Genomic DNA, 11,376 nt, shown 5'->3' with positions numbered 1-11,376 from the left:
TGAATCTGGTACAGTGACAGAAAGTTCTAAGGTTGTGGATGTGCTGTTGCCACTAGGGATAAACATCAATGCTTTGTCTAAGGATATTTGTGTTGATTACATTACGCACCATACTTAATGCAATTGTCTGTTGTTTGCAACTTAATACTGGAAGGGGTGCGGATGCTAACCCGAAGGTGGATGTAACATCCCAAAATTTTCCAAATTTTGGAATGTTAAATGAAATAAAATATGTTGATTGAACTTCTTGTCTTTGTTGAAATTTATGGGGAAATTGAAACTTTTGAGGACTTGTTTAAACTTTTGTCAACCATGATCAAAAGATTATACATGAGCGGATTAATATGACTATCCAAAAGTATAAATCTTGGTTGAGTAAACTTTTATACAAATCCAACTTGTGTGTATTTGTCTTGTTTCCAATTATTTGATTTGAGTGTCATTTAAAATACTTGTCCAAACCATGTTGAATTATTTAGAGAGGGAATAATATGACTTTCCCAAGAGAGAGGAAATAACATGACATTTCCAAAAATATATAAATGGTCTGGGAAGTATTCGATTTGTGGTATTATTTGACATTTATTGAATTTTTTATATACATCTTATTACATTTCCAAAATAAAGCAAAGTAATACGAGATGGGGATAACATGACATCCTCAAATATAGAGTTGGAAATGATTTAAATATAATACATGTGCAGGTTAATTGATTTACCAAAAATAAATTATTTATTTATAAGAAGGACTGGAAATACATTTCCTCAAGTCCAATATAATTATTTTGTTTTTATTGGAATTTCTGGATTTTGTTTGAGCTTAGTCATAAATATGAAATCTGAAAGAAATAAATAGAAAACAAAAGAGTCTAGAGGAGAATGAAAAAAAAAGACCAGACCGAGTGGACCAAACCAGCTCACCCAGGGACGTGTATGTCTTTCGAAAAAAAAAGAGTAGAACTGCCCAGGTCGTTTCTTTCTTTGCCAATGTTTGGTCGTCTTCAACCTCTGTCCATGGATGAAAACGACAGAAACTGCCCGCGTCGACGCTCCCCACTGCACCCCGCCTCACCCCGGACCTGAGGCTCGTCTAGAACCTTCCTCTACCCCTTTCCCCTTCGTCTTCCCGCGTTGATGCACTTTTATTCGAGCCATAATGGCCATGGCGTTACAGGAAACGGCTGCCACCATTAACGCTGCCTCCCGTTGCTCCACATCCCTCCTCTCTGTATAAAGCCACACCGAGATTCCCCATTGCGTATTGCACTCCTCCACCACTCCACGCCCCCAGGCTGCTCCTGTGGAGGGCGAATTTCTTCGCCGGAGTTCCGACGGCCGTCACGACGTCTCGTCAAATTCTCCGGGTATAGAGGGACTCAGGCCCTGATTCTTCCTCCTTTATTTCTCTCTAGTCGTCGCGCATCTCACTGATGCCTCCATGTGATTCAATTCCTAGCCGGAGGCCACCCACGACGAACACCCGACGCCAACATCGATGTAGCTGTCCGCCGCCATCTCCAGGAGCTTCGCCAGAGGAGCACCGCATCTTTTCCAGCGTGAAGGGAGGGGCGACGTTCACTGCGTGTTCTTCCCGGGAACCCCACATCCTCGACACCAGCTCCAACCGAACCACTGCATCAAGCAGCTTTCTGGCGACCAAATTCCCTTCCGTAGCTGCACTTTCAGGTTAGGACAATTTAGTCTGAACCTTTCATCGTATAGGTAGCTTCAGTAAAGTTCGTTCGGGACAGTTTGTACATGCAACTTTAGAAACTCATAAGTTTAGTTCTACACGGCCAAATTTCGCAAATAAAATGTTTCTCGAAAGCTTGGACGGCGTAGAATACTTTGGCACACTTAGTTTTCCTTTGATAAATTTCCATCGGTGAGCTACACCCTGGTTCAGAGCGAAACCTGTTCTCACGTTAGTAGTTTCAGTTTAAAACAGTCTGTACGTAAAACTTCAGAAATTCGTAACTTTAGTTCCACCTGGCCAAAATCCGTAAATAAAATCATTTTGGAAACCTTGGAAGGAGTAGAATATTATGGAACCCTCAGTTTACATTTTGGTAAATTTTCGTTAAAGTCAAATCTGAAGTAAAAAAAATTCGAAATAGTCTGACCATAGTATAAATTTGATAGATACTTTTAATTTGGTTATTTATATAAAATGTATGGAATGGTTATAACCATATGTTAGTGATGTCAAAAATTGTTTTCACTAATATTAACAACTAAGTTAGTTAACTTGTAATCACCCTAGTTTTATATGGTTAAAATTTGGAAATAACCAATTGAAAAATAGCTTATGTATGCTCAGGTTTTATAGATTTCATAATCTAGTTCTTATTTCATTTTGGTTGTTAGAATGACTCGATGTTTTATTTGGAGTTTATCTATATTTCAATACTTGGTTTTGTTTGATATTTCCTTTTTGAAATGTGTGTATGTTTATGTATAGTGTTGTTTTTCTTTTTGTTGCGATAGATTTCGCGAAGAGTGACGAAGATAATTTATCAAGGAAATAATGTCGGTTGCTAAGTTCACAAGATAATTATTCTTCATCAATGAAAGGCAAGTTACACATGACCTTTTGTCCTACTATTTTTAATATGCATGTTTTACAAATATTTTCGTAGAAATGCATGTGTAGGAAAATTATGCTTTGCTATCCTAGTAGAGAGCCATAGGATTTCTTACCATGTTCCTTGTAGCCCTTTTATTAAAATGCGTATATTGTATGAGTGCTTAGCCAGTTGCTTGGTAGACGTGGGATATGGGTTTTCAAAGAACAAAACCTTTTATGAAAATTGACATGCGCCCATTCTGGGGTGGTATGGTGAAAATATTTTTGAAATAAAAACTTATCAAAATGTTTTCCTCTGGGCGGAGTGGTATGTTGGGAGCGTCTACAAGAGCTGCATCCAGTGAGTGGCTCTGCAGACTCAGGTTTTGGTGGGGACCGCCGCCCAGGGTCAAAGAGATCTTCAAAGTTTCAGTTGAGGAAGCTTCCAGTACAACCACATGCTATATGGGCTCTGGCTTAGTCGTACATAGAGGGAAACCCTTGCATCGATACCGCCATTGGAGAGGGGTCTTCGGATCATAGTTGCGGGCGGACTGGAATTATGTATAGGGGGCTTCTATGGAAAACTTCGTCATGATCCATGCCCGGTTAAGCCAAATGAAGGATATAACAAAAAGGATGGATTGTGACATGTGGGGAAAGTGTACAACCTCTGCAGAGTGTATGATCTAATCGATTAGCCGTGCTCCCGGATATGAGCAATTTGAGCAACTGAAGATTGAAGCGGATGAAGGATCTCCTATGTTTTCAAAACCTTTTCAAAAATTGTTTTGGCATGCTAAGTTTATCCAGTGAGTGGCTCTGAACTTAGGATTGTTCGAACTGTTTTGCAATTACTACTTTCATCCAGTGAGTGGCTCTGAATTTAGTGTTGCCTAAAAGCTTAATGCATGCTAACTCTATCCAGTGAGTGGCTCTGGAGTTAGTTTAGCTTGTTTTGGGGATGGGATGTAGGATGGTGAACCTTGGTGGATTCCTTGTGTTTGTCCAGCCCTATATTATTTTGTTTTAAAAATTTATAAAGACAAAGAAAGTTTCTAAAAAGATTTTCATGAAACAAAATTGGCTTTATGCAAAATAAACCCTGAGCCTTCCTTTGACATTCCTTTGCATGTATAAAAATATAAACCACTTTGCAACTTGTGTAACTTGCCAATACATTCAAAGTATTGACCAAATGTTTTTGGCTGTAACTTTACCTGTTGCAGATGATGAGTGAGGACGACTAGGATCACGGGCCTATACTCAACAAGCCCTGTGGCGTTGATGAAGCCCAAGACGTATCTTTATGTTTCCGCTGTAATGTGAGCCAGCCACTATGATGTGCAAGTTGTTTATGCAACTCTGGATTCAACGTTTGAGTAATAAAATGACGTATGTTATATCTTGATATTCATTTGTTACTGTGTGTGCTAGCTATGATCCCGGGATAGCACAGTAAGCACAGAGATTCGAACCCAACAGGTTCGGGTCGCTACAAAATGGTATCAGAGCATATGTTGACTGTAGGACGTGACCCTAGAAAATGGAAACCATAGGATCAACTATATTCTTAAAGAGTTTTCGAAAATACTCTCATAGTACACATCTTTCTTAAGATTGCAAAATGATTTCTGTTCACTCATCTATTCAAATATGTAGTTGGACATCACCCACTTGAACCCGGAAATCTCAAAATTCTCTTTTGTCAAGAATATTTATTTGTGAAAAAAAATATTTGTGGAAATTCTCGTATTCTACTTCTTAGTTATTGTCTTTCTTGACCTATTTGGTTTTTGAAATAATTTTAAACTCTTCTCTTAAAATTCTTCAAGAGCAAGTGCTTTCAATTCTGACGTGATGACCAGATCTACAATGACACCATCGGACGTCTTCAAAAGGAATGAAGTTAAAAAAACCGAAGACTCTGAAGACTGAGATTCCAAGATGGCCTATAGGAACCAAAGACCTGATAGGTTTAGCTAAATCGTTAGATGCGACGATTTGTGTGATTTGTGAGTTGTCATTTTTCTTGTTTTCATGACAATCACAAATAAAATTATTTTTAGAATAAAATTTATTTGTAAGGATATATCTATAGTTCTTTCTCCCTAGGATCTACATCTTTCCTATCTGAAACCATCGCGACCAGGAACATGGATTCAAGACATGGAGAAGAACAGAAGAATGGCAAAGTAATTGGAGGTACTTAGAAGATATTTGGTGATCCACGAAGACTTTCTTTTAAGGGTGGTAGCACCCTTGATTCTCCCCAAACCCATATTCTTTCTAGCCTTCTCGAATCTCGAGGACGAGATTCCTTTTAAGGGTGGTAGTTTGTAACATCCCAAAATTTTCCAAATTTTGGAATGTTAAATGAAATAAAATATGTTGATTGAACTTCTTGTCTTTGTTGAAATTTATGGGGAAATTGAAACTTTTGAGGACTTGTTTAAACTTTTGTCAACCATGATCAAAAGATTATACATGAGCGGATTAATATGACTATCCAAAAGTATAAATCTTGGTTGAGTAAACTTTTATACAAATCCAACTTGTGTGTATTTGTCTTGTTTCCAATTATTTGATTTGAGTGTCATTTAAAATACTTGTCCAAACCATGTTGAATTATTTAGAGAGGGAATAATATGACTTTCCCAAGAGAGAGGAAATAACATGACATTTCCAAAAATATATAAATGGTCTGGGAAGTATTCGATTTGTGGTATTATTTGACATTTATTGAATTTTTTATATACATCTTATTACATTTCCAAAATAAAGCAAAGTAATACGAGATGGGGATAACATGACATCCTCAAATATAGAGTTGGAAATGATTTAAATATAATACATGTGCAGGTTAATTGATTTACCAAAAATAAATTATTTATTTATAAGAAGGACTGGAAATACATTTCCTCAAGTCCAATATAATTATTTTGTTTTTATTGGAATTTCTGGATTTTGTTTGAGCTTAGTCATAAATATGAAATCTGAAAGAAATAAATAGAAAACAAAAGAGTCTAGAGGAGAATGAAAAAAAAAGACCAGACCGAGTGGACCAAACCAGCTCACCCAGGGACGTGTATGTCTTTCGAAAAAAAAAGAGTAGAACTGCCCAGGTCGTTTCTTTCTTTGCCAATGTTTGGTCGTCTTCAACCTCTGTCCATGGATGAAAACGACAGAAACTGCCCGCGTCGACGCTCCCCACTGCACCCCGCCTCACCCCGGACCTGAGGCTCGTCTAGAACCTTCCTCTACCCCTTTCCCCTTCGTCTTCCCGCGTTGATGCACTTTTATTCGAGCCATAATGGCCATGGCGTTACAGGAAACGGCTGCCACCATTAACGCTGCCTCCCGTTGCTCCACATCCCTCCTCTCTGTATAAAGCCACACCGAGATTCCCCATTGCGTATTGCACTCCTCCACCACTCCACGCCCCCAGGCTGCTCCTGTGGAGGGCGAATTTCTTCGCCGGAGTTCCGACGGCCGTCACGACGTCTCGTCAAATTCTCCGGGTATAGAGGGACTCAGGCCCTGATTCTTCCTCCTTTATTTCTCTCTAGTCGTCGCGCATCTCACTGATGCCTCCATGTGATTCAATTCCTAGCCGGAGGCCACCCACGACGAACACCCGACGCCAACATCGATGTAGCTGTCCGCCGCCATCTCCAGGAGCTTCGCCAGAGGAGCACCGCATCTTTTCCAGCGTGAAGGGAGGGGCGACGTTCACTGCGTGTTCTTCCCGGGAACCCCACATCCTCGACACCAGCTCCAACCGAACCACTGCATCAAGCAGCTTTCTGGCGACCAAATTCCCTTCCGTAGCTGCACTTTCAGGTTAGGACAATTTAGTCTGAACCTTTCATCGTATAGGTAGCTTCAGTAAAGTTCGTTCGGGACAGTTTGTACATGCAACTTTAGAAACTCATAAGTTTAGTTCTACACGGCCAAATTTCGCAAATAAAATGTTTCTCGAAAGCTTGGACGGCGTAGAATACTTTGGCACACTTAGTTTTCCTTTGATAAATTTCCATCGGTGAGCTACACCCTGGTTCAGAGCGAAACCTGTTCTCACGTTAGTAGTTTCAGTTTAAAACAGTCTGTACGTAAAACTTCAGAAATTCGTAACTTTAGTTCCACCTGGCCAAAATCCGTAAATAAAATCATTTTGGAAACCTTGGAAGGAGTAGAATATTATGGAACCCTCAGTTTACATTTTGGTAAATTTTCGTTAAAGTCAAATCTGAAGTAAAAAAATTCGAAATAGTCTGACCATAGTATAAATTTGATAGATACTTTTAATTTGGTTATTTATATAAAATGTATGGAATGGTTATAACCATATGTTAGTGATGTCAAAAATTGTTTTCACTAATATTAACAACTAAGTTAGTTAACTTGTAATCACCCTAGTTTTATATGGTTAAAATTTGGAAATAACCAATTGAAAAATAGCTTATGTATGCTCAGGTTTTATAGATTTCATAATCTAGTTCTTATTTCATTTTGGTTGTTAGAATGACTCGATGTTTTATTTGGAGTTTATCTATATTTCAATACTTGGTTTTGTTTGATATTTCCTTTTTGAAATGTGTGTATGTTTATGTATAGTGTTGTTTTTCTTTTTGTTGCGATAGATTTCGCGAAGAGTGACGAAGATAATTTATCAAGGAAATAATGTCGGTTGCTAAGTTCACAAGATAATTATTCTTCATCAATGAAGGGCAAGTTACACATGACCTTTTGTCCTACTATTTTTAATATGCATGTTTTACAAATATTTTCGTAGAAATGCATGTGTAGGAAAATTATGCTTTGCTATCCTAGTAGAGAGCCATAGGATTTCTTACCATGTTCCTTGTAGCCCTTTTATTAAAATGCGTATATTGTATGAGTGCTTAGCCAGTTGCTTGGTAGACGTGGGATATGGGTTTTCAAAGAACAAAACCTTTTATGAAAATTGACATGCGCCCATTTAAGGGTGGTATGGTGAAAATATTTTTGAAATAAAAACTTATCAAAATGTTTTCCTCTGGGCGGAGTGGTATGTTGGGAGCGTCTACAAGAGCTGCATCCAGTGAGTGGCTCTGCAGACTCAGGTTTTGGTGGGGACCGCCGCCCAGGGTCAAAGAGATCTTCAAAGTTTCAGTTGAGGAAGCTTCCAGTACAACCACATGCTATATGGGCTCTGGCTTAGTCGTACATAGAGGGAAACCCTTGCATCGATACCGCCATTGGAGAGGGGTCTTCGGATCATAGTTGCGGGCGGACTGGAATTATGTATAGGGGGCTTCTATGGAAAACTTCGTCATGATCCATGCCCGGTTAAGCCAAATGAAGGATATAACAAAAAGGATGGATTGTGACATGTGGGGAAAGTGTACAACCTCTGCAGAGTGTATGATCTAATCGATTAGCCGTGCTCCCGGATATGAGCAATTTGAGCAACTGAAGATTGAAGCGGATGAAGGATCTCCTATGTTTTCAAAACCTTTTCAAAAATTGTTTTGGCATGCTAAGTTTATCCAGTGAGTGGCTCTGAACTTAGGATTGTTCGAACTGTTTTGCAATTACTACTTTCATCCAGTGAGTGGCTCTGAATTTAGTGTTGCCTAAAAGCTTAATGCATGCTAACTCTATCCAGTGAGTGGCTCTGGAGTTAGTTTAGCTTGTTTTGGGGATGGGATGTAGGATGGTGAACCTTGGTGGATTCCTTGTGTTTGTCCAGCCCTATATTATTTTGTTTTAAAAATTTATAAAGACAAAGAAAGTTTCTAAAAAGATTTTCATGAAACAAAATTGGCTTTATGCAAAATAAACCCTGAGCCTTCCTTTGACATTCCTTTGCATGTATAAAAATATAAACCACTTTGCAACTTGTGTAACTTGCCAATACATTCAAAGTATTGACCAAATGTTTTTGGCTGTAACTTTACCTGTTGCAGATGATGAGTGAGGACGACTAGGATCACGGGCCTATACTCAACAAGCCCTGTGGCGTTGATGAAGCCCAAGACGTATCTTTATGTTTCCGCTGTAATGTGAGCCAGCCACTATGATGTGCAAGTTGTTTATGCAACTCTGGATTCAACGTTTGAGTAATAAAATGACGTATGTTATATCTTGATATTCATTTGTTACTGTGTGTGCTAGCTATGATCCCGGGATAGCACAGTAAGCACATAGATTCGAACCCAACAGGTTCGGGTCGCTACAGTGGACTTTTTAGGCATAGATGCATGCTGGATAGCGGTCTATGTACTTTGTCGTAATGCCCTGATTAAATCTCATAGTAGTCATCGTGATATGTATGTGCATTGTTATGCCCTCTCTATTTGTCAATTGCCCAACTGTAATTTGTTCACCCAACATGCCATTTATCTTATGGGAGAGACACCACTAGTGAACTGTGGACCCCGGTCCATTCTTTTACATCTGAAATACAATCTACTGCAATACTTGTTCTTTACTGTTCTTCGAAACAAACATCATTTTCCACACCATACCGTTAATCCTTTGTTTACAGCAAGCCGGTGAGATTGACAACCTCACTGTTTCGTTGGGGCAAAGTACTTTGATTGTGTTGTGCAGGTTTCACGTTGGCGCCGGAATCCCTGGTGTTGCGCCGCACTACACTCCGCCACCAACAACCTTCACGTGTTCCTTGACTCCTACTGGTTCGATAACCTTGGTTTCATCTTTGAGGAGAACTTTCTTTGTACGCATCATACCTTCCTCTTGGGGTTCCCAACGGACGTGTGTCATCTCGCACGCATCAAGGATTTTTTTTCTCGCGCCGTTCTTGGGAGATCAAGACACGCTGCAAGGGGAGTCTCCCACATCCAATCTCTTTACTTTGTTTTTGTCTTGCTTTACTTTATTTTATTTACTGCTTTGTTTGTTCTCTATATCAAAAATACAAAAAATTAGTTACTAGTTTTACTTTATTTACTGTCTTGTTTGCGTTCTCTATATTAAAAACACAAAAAAAATTTACTTACTTGCATTTACTTTATTTACCTTTTGTTTATTTCATCATGTTTCCTCCTAAGTTCACTCTGAAAGATATACCGTTAGGACGAGGGTCTATCATTGGAAGAGATAATATAGAAGCATTTTTCACTCATGTTAGTATGGTTGAAGATTTTGAAGATAGATCCTTTGTAAAAGTTGTTCCTACTTATGAAAGTGCTACTGCCTCTTTAGTACGCATGTTGGAAACAAGATTCGTTAATCTTAATCCTATAATTCAATATATGTTTCTTACACTCTGATATGGAAAGGGGAGAAAAGAGAGATTTTGTTTTAGAGGTCCTTCTTAGAGAATTTGATGATATAGCTAAAGAAGCTAGAAAAGTTTTTATTAAGCATAAGAGGCTTGGCTTTTATACCGATTTCGCAAGAACACTTGAAAAGATGGACATGGATAGAATAAAGTACACTAATAATGTTAATGATGGTGGGGAGATTAAGGTACCGATACCTAGTAAGCTGCTAGGAATGCATGAAGCTCTAGAAAATAAATATGCTTGGCTTGTTCCTGAAAATTTGTTTGATGAGGATAGTAAGCCTAGGAGCAACGAAAGAGGAGTTACTTACATAGATAAGATACAATGCATAGTTGAGAAAACTCCAAACCCCTCTGTTGATGCTTCATCTCTTGATAATACTTGATTCACACTTTCTGCGCTTAGCTGAAAGGCGTTAAAAAAAGCGCTTATGGGAGACAACCCATTATTTTACTACAGCACTTTTGTTTTATATTTGAGTCTTGGAAGTTGTTACTACTGTAGCAACCTCTCCTTATCTTTATTTTATTGCATTGTTGTGCCAAGTAAAGTCTTTGATAGTAATGTTGATACTAGATTTGGATTACTGCGCAGAAGCAGATTTCTTACTGTCACGAAATTTAGCAGCCCCGTCTGTAGGTAACTCAGAAAATTCTGCTAATTTACGTGCGTGATCCTCAGATATGTACGCAAGTTTTATTCAATTTGAGCTTTTTCATCTGAGCAAGTTAAGTGCCCCAGAAAAATTCGTCTTTACAGACTGTTCTGTTTTGACAGATTCTGCCTTTTATTTCGCATTGCCTATTTTGCTATGTATGATGGATTTCTTTGTTCCATTAACTTTCAGTAGCTTTGTGCAATGTCCAGAAGTGTTAAGAATGATTATGTCACCTCTGAATATATGAATTTTCAATTATGCACTAACCCTCTAATGAGTTTGTTTTGAGTTTGGTGTGGAGGAAGTTTTCAAGGGTCAAGAGAGGAGGATGATACAATATGATCAAGAAGAGTGAAAAGTCTAAGCTTGGGGATGCCCCCGTGGTTCATCCCTGCATATTTCAAGAAGACTCAAGCATCTAAGCTTGCGGATGCCCAAGGCATCCCCTTCTTCATCGACAACTTATCAGGTCACCTCTAGTGAAACTATATTTTTATTCAGTCACATCTTATGTACTTTACTTGGAGCGTCTGTTTGCTTTTATTTTCGTTTTTGTTTGAATAAAATTGGATCCTAGCATTCTTTGTATGGGAGAGAGACACGCTCCGCTGTTGCATATGAACACATGTGTTCTTAGTGCTACTTTTAATGTTCATGGCGAACGTTGAAAACTGCTTCGTTCATCGTTATACGGTTGGAAACAGAAAATGCTTCATGTGGTAATTGGTATAATGTCTTGATACTTGGAAATTGTTGTGCTCATATAGATCATGTTTAAGCTCTTGCATCATGTACTTTGCACCTATTAATGAAGAACTACATAGAGCTTGTTAAAATTTGGTTTGCATGATTGGTCT

General features: G+C 38.6%; 1 long non-coding RNA gene across 2 annotated transcripts; it reads left to right on the top strand.

Moving 5' to 3' along the window:
* The first annotated feature begins 923 nt into the window (after positions 1 to 923).
* LOC127317653 (uncharacterized) lies at positions 924 to 8,691 on the top strand. 2 transcript variants are annotated; one of them, XR_011748623.1, is made up of 6 exons: positions 924 to 1,364; positions 1,457 to 1,686; positions 2,488 to 2,574; positions 3,796 to 6,087; positions 6,180 to 6,409; positions 8,518 to 8,691. It is a non-coding gene; the product is annotated as an uncharacterized lncRNA (long non-coding RNA). The 2 variants fall into 2 exon arrangements; XR_011748622.1 differs by lacking the exon at positions 8,518 to 8,691 and adding an exon at positions 7,210 to 7,521 and having other exon boundaries at positions 925 to 1,364.
* The last annotated feature ends 2,685 nt before the right edge of the window (positions 8,692 to 11,376 follow it).

The sequence above is a fragment of the Lolium perenne genome, chromosome 7, assembly GCF_019359855.2.
Source record: "Lolium perenne isolate Kyuss_39 chromosome 7, Kyuss_2.0, whole genome shotgun sequence".
Classification (NCBI taxonomy): Eukaryota; Viridiplantae; Streptophyta; class Magnoliopsida; order Poales; family Poaceae; genus Lolium; species Lolium perenne.
The sequence above is the reverse complement of the archived record's forward strand: the minus strand, read 5'-3'. Positions and strand labels throughout refer to the sequence as shown.